This window comes from Trichechus manatus, unplaced genomic scaffold (assembly GCF_000243295.1).
Source record: "Trichechus manatus latirostris isolate Lorelei unplaced genomic scaffold, TriManLat1.0 scaffold00056, whole genome shotgun sequence".
NCBI classification, from domain to species: domain Eukaryota; kingdom Metazoa; phylum Chordata; class Mammalia; order Sirenia; family Trichechidae; genus Trichechus; species Trichechus manatus.
In genome coordinates, this window is record NW_004443992.1 from 13,026,617 (window position 1) to 13,043,036 (window position 16,420).

The window sequence follows — 16,420 nt, forward strand, 5'->3', positions numbered from 1 at the left end:
TGTTATGATCCACACAGTCAAATGCCTTTGCATAGTCAATAAAACACAGGTAAACATCTTTCTGGTATTCTCTGCTTTCAGCCAAGACCCATCTTACATCAGCAATGATATCCCTCATTCTACGTCCTCTTCTGAATCCAACTTGAGTTTCTAGCAGCTCCCTGTTGATTTACTACTACAAACGTCTTTGAATGATCTTCAGCAAAAAATTACTTGCATATGATATTAATGATATTACTCAATAATGTCCGCATTCTGTTGGATCATCTTTCTTTGGAATGGGCACATATATCTATTTCTTCCAGTCAGTTGTCAAGGTAGCTATCTTCCAAATTTCTTGGCATAGACGAGTAAGCACTTTCAGCATTGCAGCCGTTTGTTGAAACATCTCAGTTGGTATTCCATCAATTCCTGGAGCCTTGTTTTTCCCCCAAAGCCTTCTCAGTGCAGCTTGGACTTCTTCCTTCAATACCATCAGTTCTTGATCATATGCTCCCTGCTGAAATGGTTGAACATCACCAGTTCTTCTTTGGTACAGTGACTCTGTGTATTTCTTCCATCTTCTTTTGATGCTTCCTGCATCATTCAGTATTTTGCCCATAGAATTCTTCACTACTGCAACTCAAGGCTTGAATTTTTCTTCAGTTCTTTAAGCTGGAGAAATGCTGAGCATGTTCTTCCCTTTTGGTTTTCTAACTCCAGGTCTTTGCACATTTCATTATAATACTTTACGTTGTCTTCTCAAGCAGCCCTTTCAAATCTTCTGTCCAGCTCTTTTATGTGATCATTTCTTCCTCTCGCTTTAGCTACTGTACATTCAAGAGCAAGTTTCAGAGTCTTTTCTGACATCCATTTTGGTCTTTTCCTTCTTTCCTGTCTTTTTAATGACCTTTTGCTTTCTTCATGTATGATGTCCTTGATGTCATCCCACAACCTATCTGGTCTTCATTCATTAGTGTTCAATGCATCAAATCTGTTCTTAAGATGGTCTCGAAATTCCGGTGGGATATACTCAAGGTCATACCTTGGTTCTTGTGGATTTGTTTTAATTTTCTTCAGCTTAAATTTAAAGTGACATATGAGTAGTTGGGAAACCCTGGTGACATAGCGGTTAAGGGCTGTGGCTGCTAACCAAAAGGTCAGCAGTTCGAATCCACCAGGTGCTCCTTGGAAACCCTGTAGGACAGTTCTACTCTGTCCTATAGGGTCGCTATGAGTCAGAATCACCTCGAAGGCAATGGGTTTTTTTTTTTTTTTTTAATGAGTACCTGATGGTCTGTTCCACAGTTGGCCCCTGGCCTTTGTCCGACTGACGATATCAAACTTCTCTGTCATCTCTTTCCACAGATGTAGTTGAGGAATAATCTTTCTTACCCTAAATGCATGTGCATACTTGCTTTACAACAATTCCCTCCACCCCACAGTCCACCCCTACACATACCACCTAAGGTAGGATAGTAGTAGGGGTTTTATATAAATTTAGGGCTTTGAGTAAGAAGAAAACAGCTTCCAGGTTGAGTACAATCTAGAAAAATTTCCCCTCCTGACCTTGATGCTGTCACTGCCTATGTTTACTAGTAAAATCCCTCCCACCCATGTTATACAGCCTGTGGTTTTCTATCTACCCTTTCCAAGCCCATGTTATGAGTGCTGCCTCAGCACAAGAACAAACACATGAGGGGCCCACTTACCACAGGTGTTGACCTGAACAGGTGAGGAATCCATCAGTCAACAAGCATTTTTAAACACTTGTTATGTTTTGGCAAAGATTATTGAATATACCATGGACTGCCAGAAGAATGAACAAATCTGTCTTTGAAGGAGTACAGCCAGAATGCTTCTTAGAAGCAAAGATGGTGAGACTTTGTCTCACATACTTTGGACATATTATCAGGAGGGACCCATCCCGGGAGGAGAATATCATGCTTGTTAAAGTAGAGGGTCAGAGAAAAAGAGAAAGACCCTCAATGAGATAGACTGACACAGTGGCTGCAACAATGGGCTCAAACATAACAACAATTGTGAGAATGGCACAGGACAGGGCAGTGTTTCGTTCTGTTGTACATAGAGTCGCTATGAGTTGGAACCAACTTGATGGCACCTAACAACAACAACAACAACAACAATTACGTGCTCATCCTGTTTTTAGTTGATGTGGTAGATACAGAAAGTCAGATATAAGGTCTTTATGTTCAAGAAACCAACACACTTTATTGAGAACCTTCTGGGGCCGGTCACTGCCCTTCAGGATCTCAGAGGCTGATGGAAGAGACCCTAAGAGTCCCCAAGAGATGTGAACACAGGAAATACATAGGGAGGGACAAAAACAATAAAGACAAACACTAGGAAAAAAACAGATGATCACTTCTATGTAGTCACTTGTAAGGGAGGGAACTAAGTGAGATTCATGGTGGTCAGGGAGGGCTTCAGGTAAGCCATGGAGTAGATGGTTGCTTGTAACTAGCCCTTGTTAGTAAAGAAAGTTTTCATGGAACAGGTGCTTTCAGAAATACAGTCCTTATCACAACCAAGAGAAGTTTTAGGAGACACAATGACTAAATGTAATATAGTATCCTGTATGAGATCCTGACACAAACAAAGACAATAGGTAAAAACTAAGGAAATCTGAATAAACTATGGACTATGGACTTTAGTTAATAATAATGTATCAATATTGGTTCATTAATTATAACAAATGTACTTTACTAATGTCAGATATTAATAATAGGGGAAACTGAGTACAGGGCATATGGGAGCTGTCTATACTAGCTTTAAATTTTTCCATAAATCTAAAACTGTTGTAAAAAGTAAAGTCTATTAAAAATAAAAATAGTAATAATAAGGTCTTACAGTCTACAGAATAGCCCTGGCTTGGAGATAGGAAGGAGTCAGTTTGACAGTGACCCTTTTTGAAAGAAGTGCCTTTGTTGTTACATCCCATGTGTGTGGCTTGGTCATCAGTTCCTATAACAATTCTGAGTTATTGCTTGCTTTTCCATGGTTGATTTTTGGCAGGCGGCAGCAGCATTTGCGCACTGATTATAATTTTGAGATGCATTGTCAGTAACCAGGGTGTATAATGGATCTTCATCTCTAATTACTTTTCTCTCCACAGGTGTCTGGAAAGGGTCCAGATGGTAGTGCACACAACCTCCGCTTTGAGGGGATGGAGAGACAGTACGCATCCTTACCCAGGTAGATCACTGAGGGGTCCCATCACCACCTCACCCGCAAATGAAGTCTTTAGAGAAATGCACATGAAATAGAAATCTGGCTTTTACCCAGGGAATATGTTATCATTGTGCCTTACAGCCGTCTGCTGCACCCCTAGTGCCATCTTCACAACTGTGCTAATAATTGGAACACTTGTGGGTTATTTGTTAGGGGAAGAAAATAGTATATCATTGCAACTGAACATGTCAGCAAGAATATTGGATACTGAATGGAAATTGTAAGCCATTACTATAAAAATGGTATTGAACATCTCACACCAAGCTTAGAGGCAATAAAATAGTAAATCCTCTGTCCCAGGAGTTACCCGCAAGTAAGGGCAGGCCAACCTTAACCTTGGAGCTTCATATGGGTATTAAAAAGCAGGAGAGAAATGTGAACCTGGGAAGGTGTTCTTTGCTTGATTTAGAATCCGGCCGTGTTCTCTAGGCAATACACAAATATTGCTGAGAGGCACAAACACAGTGGGAGAAAAGAAACAACTGCATGGGAAAAGTTCGCCTGGTGATTCTGGCCTAACATGATCCACTTATGCTGTAACTAGACACCCCTGAAAATGAGATACAATTCTCAAATGTTTGGGCTCCTATCTGCGAGATGAAGAATAATTTTTGTCAGTGGTGCATGACAAAGAGGAGACCTTTCCAAGATTACAGTCCAGCTACTGTGGGAGTTAGAAGAGTTGAGAATGTGAGAATGAGTGAGTTAGAAAAAGAAACAAAGACAGGTTAATGCCAGCCAGAAAACTGAAATGTTACGGAATATCTCCTTTTCAAAAGGAGGGGAGGACCCCAAGCAGAGCTTCTTTATCATCAAAGCTGAGGTGTGAAAGCACTAACTCAGAGATGGAGTTACTGTTTGTAGTCGAACATTGGCTATACTTCTGCATGTGAATTTACAAAAATAACATCCTGGAGTCCCTGGATGGTGCAAACAGTTAACGTGCTCGGTTGCTAACTGAAAGGGTGGTGGTTCAAGTCCCCTACAGGCACTGTGGAAGACAGGCCTGGCAATCTACTTCTGAAAAATCAGCATTGAAAACCCTATGGAGCATAGTTCTACTCTGCCACACATGGTGTTATCATGAGTCAAAGTCAGCTCAACAGTAACTAGTTAGTTACTTTACTACAGATATACCTTAAGTGACATCTGCTCTTATAAATAGTATGTTGATTTTCAAAAGGAATAAAATCTCAAATTTAGCAGAGAATCCATTTTAACACTAATTAGGCAGGATACGTAAAATACAATATTTTAAAAGCTTCTATACAACTGCGTTTTTTACATACTTCTATTTTATTTTTCTTAAATTCTAAATAGGTATAATATATACAAAAATGATAGTTTTGCTGCCTACTTTTGCCCTTCTATGTCAACATTTGCCCACGGAGCTAAATGCTTACATAATTTTAAATTTCGGTATTATATTCTCTCATGATGGGTATATAACAATTTTAAACCATTTCCTTAATGTTCTTTTTTTTTTTTTTTTAACATTCGTGAGTTATACTGCAATGAACATCTTTGGGTTGATTCTTTCTTAATTATTAGTATTAGTGTTTTTCAAACTTTATGGACCTCCTCCCACAATAAAAAACACATTTTACACCGTGACCTAGTACCTACATGTTGTTATTGGTTGCTGTCAAGTCAATTTCAACTCATAGTGACCCCATGTGACAGAGTAGAACTGCCCCATAGGGTTTTCTTGGCTGTAATCTTTATGGAAGCAGATCGCTAAAAGACAACTGCGTTTTATTCATCCCTGTTTTCTTTTTTTATATGTTGTCTCAGTTTTTTTCTCACCCCTTGATTTCTCCCCCCCCCCATTTTTCCCTGGCCTAGTATTTTGTTTTCATTAAAAGAATGGACATAGTTCCCAAAATTCATTTTAAATATAGCATTTCTGGCTTGCAGTGTTGGTGTATGGAAATTGTAGTGAAGGCAGATGGAAAGTAGTGTGTTCTTTGGAGGGAGAAAAGAAAAAACTGGAAACAGTTTAATGTCTTCCTGGCAAACTTGCACTCAGATTGCAGAGATAGTTTTTTTTTTTTTTTTTTTTTGTACAAATCAAAAACACAGAAATGACATTTAAAATTCTATAAATTTTGCTCATTCATTCATTCACCATATATCTATTGATCGCCTACTTTGTACCAGGCCCTGAGACTACAGAGACTAAAGACCTAAACCTAGTCCATCCTCCAAGCCCTATGGTCTACTAAATGAGGCCAGTAAATCAACACTTTACGACAGTACAGCAAATGCTTCGATTAGGGATTATTAACATAAAATCTTCTGAATTCCCGGCTCCTACTTATTTCCATAAATAAGCCCTGAAATGCTCAACGTGGCCGACTCTGAATAAGTGCACTGTTAGGATTAAACACTGCAGAGGGATTTTTCTGACAAAGGTAATTCATTTATGCTGTTTGTGGTGCTGGAGCTCTCATTACAATGTATGAATGGACAAAATCCTGCCAGCCCTGACAGTTAGTTCTAACTGTTGAATGACTGTTAAATATACTATCTATAGCAGAAAGGAAAGCGGCTTACATGGAAAGTAATTTTGACAAAAAATGCACTCACACATACACACATACACACACACAGTGAGAGGAGTGATAAGCTGCACGTGCAAATGGACTTTTGTAGCTACCTGGCATGCAGAAGTAGCCATAGTAGAGAACAAACAGAGCTGGGAAAGATGCATGAGTGCTCCGTGGCATTGGTTTTTCAATGGGAGAGCTCAAACTCGGGTTTCCATCTCAGTGTCTAAATGGAAGTGCAAAGCGCCATCAGGGGGGACGAGCTCCAGTCTGTGGGGGGCTCCATATTTATTCAATGAGATGCAGAATAACAGGTGAGGGACACACTGCTGGCTTTTAAGAAAGTGTGTAGATTCAGTTCTGAGTGCCATTGACATTTACCCTGGTATTCTAGTCTTTCCCCCCGCTGGAGATCTCACTGTCCACTTAATTCCAACATGCAGGCTCCACTGCTATCTCCCTTCACCACGAGACTGAAGCGAGCCTGTCTCTGTAGGCACCGGATCCCCTCTTCGTCACAGAGGCAGGGAACGTTAAAATATTGATGGAGTTAAATTTTTAATTAAAAATAGAAGTAACTATCTATGGGAAGTCGGTGGCAAACCATATAGGGGACTTAATATGCTACTGACTGATTTGGTTCCTGTGTTGTTCATGGAGAGCATCACAGGAGTTTTTAAGATAAACTCGATAATGTTGATTGATAGGCTAAATTTGGAGCCATCGACACAGAGTGAAAATGCCCCCCTGGGCACAGAGTTGGGAAGGAGCCCAGTCGGGGGCACCCTCCTATGCTTTCATGGAACTCTGTCATGTCTAAAGTAGGTCGATGCGGCCTACTGCCAGGCTAAATGGCACTAAACAAAACAAAGCCAGAGCCCAGGCCAGTGCAGGAAGAAACAGTCCTAGCTCTCTCTAGTTACAAGCTTGCCTAAGGCTGAGGGCTAAGCAATGTTAAGTGTTATTGTTAAGCAATGTTAAATCTTCTGCTTCCAAAGAAAAATGACTTTATTTCTTTTCTTCTGAGGGTGCTGTGTTGGAAAGCAGAGTGTGGCTGTAATACAACCTCATTAACAAACACCAGGCCTTTACAGGGCCAGTGTTTTTACCAGCCTATCCAGCCCCTAGTTGTCTTTGGTAGTAAACAGAATGAAATCAGCATTCCCTTATTCTGGCCTGGCACAGATTATTACTTAACCTGGAGAGTGGGAAGTGGCTGTTTCCTAGGCTGCTATAATGTGTGACCATCAATGTATAGTATGTATTTCTGTAAACAGCTTCTTTTTCACCCCTGCCTTTCAATTCTCCCAGGCCCCATTCTAGTTTTACAGGCCTCACCGGGGTCAGTCCCTTCATCAGACTCTCTCCTCTCCCATCTCCAGCTTCCTTCATTCCCATCTGGCCCATCTGGGCCCCGTGGGATCCCATTATCCCCTTCTCTGCAGATGGCTCAGTGCATCAGCACATGATGTTGCTCTTCTGGGCTTGCAGTCAAGTGTGGAGTCATAAGTAGTGAGCAAAAAGGCGCCGTATCTATTCTGTGGGCCTTACGTACTTGGGTGGCAAAAGGTTGCTGGAGAAAGTCATAAGACTGCATTCACTGGTTCCACCACCAAACTTTTATTATGCAGCTCCAGCTTGGCCCCTGATGCCGTCCAGCATTCCTTTTAGTCATGCTGTTGATTCTCTTGACTATCCCACAGCGGCCATTCCAACCTTTTTCTACTCCCTGTTAAGTCCTAGAAAGATGACTAAGCCCCCAGGCCCAGTCTCTACTGGTGACCTCACTTCCTGTTCTTTACGACCCTGAGGAGAATAACATTAGCTCCTCAACTTCTGCTCCCTGCAGTTCAGACTGCTATGTCTTCACCAACACACACTTCCCAGGGGGCCACGGCGAGGGCTCAGATTGAAGTCAGGCCCCAGTTACAGCCTCACTTGCATCGCTCATCACCTGTGTGACCTGAGGCACGTGATCTAAAGGTACCAGGCTCCGTTTTCTACTCTGCAAATTGGGGATGATATTAGGGCCTCACGTGGTGCTGATGTGAGTATTAAATATTAATACAAGCAAAACCCTGCCTGGAGTATTTTAAGGATTTTTTTATTGTTAGCTGTTTTTCGTTTTATCTCTGAGGCAGAAGTGTTCCTTTCTTTAACGAGGCAAACCCATACACTGGAGCTCATTCTCCCTGCCTTCTCAGGTACCCTGCACCATCAACTATCCCTTTCTCTGCTACATCAAGAGTCGCTTTCCTCCCCCTGCCTGCTGTTGTAAATGTGTAGACTCAGTTGTACCCTGCTGTGAGAGTCCCACTGCTCAGAGAAGCGAGAGCCACCACCTGCATGGAGACACAGCGGGGCACTAACTGAGGCCAGAGGATTAGCTGATTCTGGGGAAGGACCAGTGGTCCAGATGATCAAGAGCAAGAGGACATAGCAAACTAATATCATCTGAGTGATCAGCTATGCTAGTGCACATGTTGGGAGATGGTGGTTCTTGTAGATGGAAATTTCACATGAGGGATAAACCAAAAAAAAAAAAAAGAAAACAAACCCTGTTGCCGTTGAGTCAATTCCAACTTATAGCAACCCTATAGGACAATATAGAACTGCCCCATAGGATTTCCAAGGCTGTAAATCTTTACAGGCTGCCATATCTTTCTCCCACAGAGCTGCTGGTAGATTCTAACCGCCCACCTTTTGGTTAGCAGCCAAGCTCTTAACCACTGCACCTCCAGGGTTCCTTATGTGAGGGACATAGGATGCATATTCCAATCTAGGCAAGAGACCAGGGGCTTTTCCAAGACAACTTGAGTTCAGGGCTAATCCAGCGGCCAATGGGAGTCACAGACCCAGGTGGAGGCCACATCACATGTGAGTTAATCAGGAAGGCTGAGCATGATGCTGTTGACCTCAGGGCAGATAGAGTGTAGGAACAGCACCCTATCCACTGGTGGGGAGCAGCTCCTGGGATACTGCTGGGGTACTCCTCTTGGTTCAAGACCAGACAGTGCTAGTGTGCAGCTACCAGGAAGCATAGCTGAGCAGGGCTGGAATGGCAGGCCTGCCTCCATGAACATGAGTCTTTCTCGTGAGAGAAAAACAAAGACCTTCCTTCCACCCTCCATCCTCCTCCAGTTCCCACTTTTCCTACTTTAAGAGAAAGTGGTTAATACCTGTTGGCTCTCTTTCCACACCACCCACTTGTTTAGCCTCTTGCCCTAGGCTTCTGAGTATGTCTCTAATACTTCCACATGATTCTGTTCCCAGCCTTTTCTTTATGTAGGTTCCATTGACCAGTCTCCTCCACTACTTCTCCACTCCTGCAGATTCAATTCTCATTGCTATCGTGGTGATTCCAAAATGTACCTTTATATCTCACTTTTGTTGTGAATCCGTTTACAACTGCCTGCTTGGCATTTCCACTCTGCTACCTCCAAGAGGCCTCAAAGTCCCCAAGCCTTCCATGTCACTTTTCTTCAGCTCTGCTTCCTTTTAATTTCTATAACATTTGCTTGGCGACTCTCCCGGGTCACTGAAAACACTCTGAATTAGATTATGACTCTTTTCTATCCCCTCTCCCTCCATTGGATTATAAATTCATTGAAGTAAGGACTTTGTTTTACTTATTTTTTATGTGCATCACCAGGACCTAACATACCAGTTGCCATAAAGTCACCTCCAACTTATGGCGACCCCATGTGTGTCAAAGTAGAGCTTTGCTCCATAGGGTGTTCAGTAGCTGATTTTTCAGACATATATTGCCAGAGCTTTCTTCCATGGCACTTCTGGGTGGACTCAAACCTCCATCTCATCAGTTAGCAACCAAGCACATTAACTGTTTGCACCACCCACTGACTCTAGGGCCATGTATATAGTAGATGTTAAATACATTGGTACACAAATGAAAACAGATTTATTTTTATACAAGTATGTTAGGGAAATAATTCCTCCCAAGATTTCTTGACAGTTTGCTTCAGGATACCATTTTCAATTAGTAATGATTTTTCCGTGAAAATATCTCTTTTCCCTGGAATCATTAGAAGTCCAGACTTCTAAATAGTTGACACTTAAATTGAGCACTTGCTATGTGCCAGGCACCATTTTAGAATTTTAAATGCTTTGCATGTACTACCTTAGTTGATGCTCACAGCCACCTTATGAAGGGGTTTACACATATTGTCTCCATTTCAGAGAAAAGGACATGGGCATAGAGAGATTAAGTAAAATTGCCCAAGTTCAAAACCCAGTAAGTGCCAGAGCTGGGATTTGAACCCAGCCCTTCTGGCTGCAAACCTGTGTGTTTTAGCCGTTGTGGCTAAGGTTATCCACCTCAGAGTCTGATCCATACTCACGATTATCATATTCCCCTGTAATATGTGCTCACCTGCTCGTCTTCCTCACTAAACTGTAAGTGCCATTGAGGACAGGCGCTGTATCTTGCTCGTCTTTGTATATGACACAGAACATTACCAATCTACAGGTTAGGTAATGCCTTCCAGCTGTCTCCGTAATGCTGTCATAAAATCAATTCTTTTCTCGTTCCCTTGGGCTCTTTGTTTGAAATATGAACAGTTTAATGCGTAATTGCTAGATGAACATTAAGCAATATACTTTGTCTACCAAAAAGAGAATCCTGTTTTGTTAGAACACTCCTGAGAGTTGAAAAAGTGGTGTCTGCAAATTGATGCTTTGGTTTTTAAGATTAAGAATAATATCGACCCAGAAAAAAAAAGATTACAATAAATTTCCTGGCGAAGAGGCGGCGTGAGCCCTTCCAGGGAGAGGGAGACTGCCTTTCCCGAGACTGACGAGGGACACCTGCTCATGCTGTAGTTGCGTTCCAGACCACTACTGCTTTAACTCACACAGTAAAACCTGCCAAAGCCGGAACCTGTGTAAGGCGGAGATCTGTCAGAGAAGGAAAACTCAAATATTTTCCACTAATTGAGAGTGATAGAAAAGTGGCAAGACTGCAGTCTGTCAAAGGCAGAAAATTTCGAGACCTGGAGAAACAAGGCAGTCCAGTCAAGTTCCGGCTTCAACAGGATTCATTGTATTACATAAGTTACTTGGGGGATGGGAGGAAGGGGACCTCTCTGGTTTTAACTTGACTTTGTAATGAGAAGCAACATACTAGAGCTGATTTCAGGTAGAGGGAGCAACTTTAGAAGGAGCAAACAGTTTATGCTTGCTTCCCAAGACCCCAAAATAAATGTTTTTTCAAGTGTGTTCCGGATGTTTCGGTATCCAATACAATTGTGTTCAGATCAGAAAAACACACCATAAGAACATACTTCTGCTTTAGCATTTCTGTTTTGTTTTGTTGGTTTCCATGTCCTTGTCTACAAATACTTTTGTCCATCCTCCAGAAGACTCCAATCATAAGTGTGCTGCTAACTTTGAAGCTTGCAGCATGCACTCCGTCTACTGCATTATATTATTCCCCCAAAGCATTTTGTCTGGGCATCCTCTGTGTACTTACTGTCATTTACCTCACTGTTTGAAGGCTCTCTCTTCTCAGATTTCTCCTGTTATCTTCTCCAGTTAACTTCTGTCTTGCTCACTGCAACTGAGTCTTCCTTTGCCAACCTCGCATTATTTTATGGCACTTGCTAAGCAGGTGACAGTGACATTTCAGGTCTGCAAAGATTCCCAGCAATGCCATGGTACCACTCTTTGTCTAAAGCTAATGTAGATATTAATTAAAAGAGTTAAATGAAAACATGTGCAATCAGATCATTCTGTATATACATGTGTGAATATATGCATGTGTGTATAGATCGTTAGATACATACATGTGTGGGTATTAGGTATATATATGTGTGTGGGTGGGTGTTTGGCCATCTGGGTCTGTAGAAGTTGACAAAAGTCTCCAGGCTGCCTAATTGAGTCCTTCTCTCTGCCACAAGGCCAGTGTATGAAATGAGATGTTTCATGAAAATATAAGTACACTCCCTGCAGTCATGGTGACCAGTTGAATGTTCAACCAGAGTTTGAGGTTATTTCAGATACAATTATGTCTTATCTGCAGCTCTCCAGACAAGAGCCTGTCCCACTTCATCTAGATACTGCCACTCATGGTCGGACTCTCAGACATCTTTCTAGTGGTGCAGCATTACTGGGACATCCCTTCCTCACTATGAAGAGCCAGCCACCTTTCAAAGCCAGTGGCTGTGACTATTGCTCTGATTTTGCAGGCATACACTTAGATTAACTGAAGAACTTGTCTAGACATAGCTTCTATATCCACATATGACAGAGTGTAATGCTTTTTGAAAATCACTGAAGTTTTTTTTACCCCACCGGATTAAACTTTCTCATCCTTCCTCCTAAGATGTTCCCTAAGATGAACATTTCATCTAAGTCTCTTCCCTGTAGAGTCAAGCTGCCTGTTTGACTGTCCCCTCTGACACTACCTCAATCTTAATGCCGAAGACAAAGTGATGAATTAGCGGCAATTTAATTCTCTGTGAGATTAAGATGTCTCCATTGTCAACTCAAACTTCCTGAAAATGCAAAAAGCCCTACCATGTAATACCGCCTTAAGATGCCAAACAGCTGAGATCAGGGGGTTAATGCTACTGCCATATCATTTTTATGTCACTTAGTTCCTCAGATAAAAGTCCATTTTAATCAAACTTTTCATCATTTCCTCATAGCCAATATATCCTTGATGCCAGCTAGAATATTTGATATTAATTATTCAGTCGAAAGCCTCCATTATGAGTTTAGTTAGAATATTAGTGATTTAAAACATGTTAAGACCCATTACAATGCTTATGTCCCTAAAGTCATTTTAACTGAATCTTGATGGAGGACATATATTAAATCCCTAGCATTTTACTTTTTCCATCATTTTGCATGGAAAGTTTTAAACCATTGTATATTTGTTTAATAAGTACTCTTTTTAGAGGAAGAGTATGTGCCTGTTATTTCAGGAGGCCATATCTGACATTAACTTGAAACATTAAGCTTGGTGAGATGACTCCCATGTTTGCCCTCCTGTATGTATGTAAGGGAGCTTTTGCATTTATTCACCACTTCTTCAACAAAAAGAAAGGAAAAGATGATTATTTTCTACCTACACAGGTGCTTAATTTAGAGTGCCGCTCTACCTCCAATTTCTCACATTATATTCCCTGGTAGTTCTTATGTTTTCCTATTTTGTTGTCACTCCACTATCTGCCTCCAAAAGCTCATTGCAGTGGAAAGTATTGTTGTCGTGACAGTACTGATCTGTTCTATACCATGCAACGCTCTCATCCTGCGCCTCACACCCCTACCCCCTATCTACCCCTCACCACCCAACCACCACCTCCAACCCCTGCCCCAATCTTCTACTATCTCAAATCATTACTACTCTCCTCTGGCCCAAGTTCCTGGGTTTGCTGTGTACAGTTTCTGTCCTGGTGTCAGCTTCCTGCAAGCAGAGCCACTCTGAATAAACCGAGTATGTTAATCCACTATAATATCATTATAGTATATGTTTTTGAGGCCTGTGCTTTATGATAATTGAAAATGACATTATATCACTAAAACATTCAGGTATCTTTGATAAAAAGCTAGTGTCTCAGCAAATACATGGATACATATTATTTAACAGAAATAATTAACAGTAACATCACTGGGTTTATTTTCCATTTTTATATACTAAAATCTGCATGCAAATTGTTTCAAGGATGTCGTGTTTACTCCTAAACTAGTCAAATGCATTTAAAAAGAAAATCAAACCAAGAACAACTGAAACAAAGATGGGGGCGGGTAGGGCGTGTAAATGTATTGAGTACCTACTATGTGCCGTATTTTTTAGAGATATTGTCTCATTTTACCCTCACCATCCAATTAGGTAGTAGTAAACATGATGCTCGTTTTATAAAAAAAGAAAATTCTCAAAGTGGCAGAATCAGAATAATTCAAACCCATGCTTTTCTGGTTTCCAAAGTATTTTTTTATTTCACTTTATCACACCACTAAAGTCGAAAGGATAAGAAGAGTTTGAAATACATCACCTTTTTTTCTTGAGTAGCATAAGCTCATGGGAAAAAAAATATCATAACTTTCCATCAAACGATTCTGACTCATGATGATCCCATGAAGATATCTTAGACCATATTAAAAATATATCTATGTTCATTTAGAACATCTTTTAAGGTTCCTAAGAAAATGGAAAATGTTGAAACCTATAGCTTATGAACTAGAAATAAAAGTAAAAAATTATAAAATAACTAGAATTAAAAGCAAAGGAATTTATGGGGATAAAAGGGAAAATATTTTTGAAATATGTTGTTCTTATTTTTGTATCACTATGATAAGCTTTCCCTAAGTAAGGACAAGATGGCTGACTTTTCCCATGCAGTAATTATTCTGTTCCTGGTGGGAACAGATGTGAGGATGAGTGGCTACCCCTAGGGCTGTACAGGGCACAACCACTACAACCACATACATGGACCAGGTTCTCAGCCCCCAGATTTCAAAACTCAAAAACCTTCATTATGACTTTAGTTGGAATATTAATTATTTAAAACATGTTAAGACCCATTACAATACTGATGTCCTCAAAGTTGTTTTAATTGAATCTTGATGAAGGACATATATTAAATCCCATAAAATTTTACTTTTTCCTTCATTTTGCATGGGTTTTGCAAGCATTTGTAATAGGGCATGGGGAAAGGAGCTAACAATTGTTAAGTATTTATCATACGCTAATAACTCTGGTGGGTACTTTAAATATGCTCGTTTATCTCATGTTGTTGTTGTGTGCCATCGAGTCAGAATGACTCATAGTGACCCTACAGGACAGAGAGAACTGCCCCATAGGGTTTCCAAGGAGCAGCTGGTGGATTCGAACTAACTTTTTGGTTAGCAGCCCGGGCTCTTAACCACTAGGGCTGCTTATTTCATGTATCAATCTTGAAATAAATACGATTCCTATTTTTTGGTTGAAGAAACTGAGACTCAGAGATGTGAATTGATATGGCAAAGACACAGTAGCAGGATTTGGATTCAGTCCAGTGCCTTCTGCCTCTAAAACCTCTGGGCTTTCCACCATATCAAGTTGTCTTGTGCTAGGCTGACTGTAAACAGGTAGGAGATAAGCATCAATAACCATCCTTTACTGAGGCAGCCCTCACTGTGTTGACCCCACCCTAAATCACTCTACTGTGTAACTCCGGGACATCAGACAGAACAAACCCCCAATAGACATTTACAATTACAAAGACAGCAACCATGAACCACAGAGCTCCCCTTAGCCCATATAAACACCCTCCTCCTTCTAGCTAAAATATCTTTTAAACAACACTCTTTTTTTTTATGCCAGTGTGTTAAAAAATATATATATATATATACCATTTGGTTCCACTTCAGCATTTATAGTAGTCAGGAAAGTAGTGTTGCTTCTTTCACTGTATAATTCTGGTGAATCCTTAGGGGACATGGCTGAAAAGTAAATTCCTGATAACTGTGGAGGAATTGCTTCTCCCAGCTCTGCTGCTTCAAGTCTAGAGAAGAGAACTTTGGCAGTTGATTTGCATGGCAGGCCACTCTAGCCCATCTGTGCCCTGGATCTCATGTGTCAAAGGCCCCGTGAACTCAGTCATTGTGCCAGAAAGCACCTTGGTCCCACTCCATTATTACTGGCAAAGGCAAACATTTGTGGTACAAATATGGGAAGAGTTGGTACAAAAAAAGCAGCATCCAGAATGTGTTCCTGCTCATATTTCAAGTCTTCAATTTAGCCTGCATAGAGGTGGTTGGGACTTGTCCCAGCAGAGGATTGTCCCACTAGACAAACAGCAGAACTGACCCTGATGGTTGAACACGTAATGGCATGTTAAATGAGTAGGAACCTGGCAGTTCTTATTGGCCCTTCTCCACCAACAACAACACTCTGGGGCATCATTAAACCAAACCAATCCCCTTGCTGTTGAGTCAATTTTGACTCATAGTGACGCTATAGGACACAGTAGAACTTCCCCATAGGGTTTCCAAGGCTGTAATCTTTACGGAAGCCAACTGCCACATCTTTCTTTTGTGGAGCGGCTGGTGAGTTCAAACTGCCAACCTTTCGATTAACAGCCAAGCGCTTAACCACTGCACCACCAGGGCTCCTTGGTGCATCATTAGTACCCTTTAAGCTTGATCATTGCTTGAAAGTGAAGACAGGGTGATGAATGCTCGGATAAGGTTTTTCCCCACTAATTGCTTACATGTAGCAGAAGCAAATGTAGATCCATTTGCAGAAAATGATAGTATCTGACAGCCTGGTTTTTGCAAGGTGCTGGAATAAGCTGTAATTATTGCACCAAAGGTTTAAGATGGAAAATAAGCACTTGGAGCTATTTTGAGAAGGAGTTTGCCACAGTGAAGCTTTTCCCCTGAAACAGTCTTATAAAATCATGATGGAGTTTGTATCAGTCTTCTTGGTTACTTTCCATTGATATATTTGTGCTTTTGACAACTTATGTTAAATGATCTGGACTGTGCAACAACCCTGTACAATTTTTTCCAACAACAAAATCAGGTCCATATATAAGACAGAGCTTCTACCCAGTGTTTTATATGAGCAATTTCCGGATGTGTTTTGTGTAATGTGGCCAAGATAATGTGATGACATCTTTCTATGGGCCAGGTAT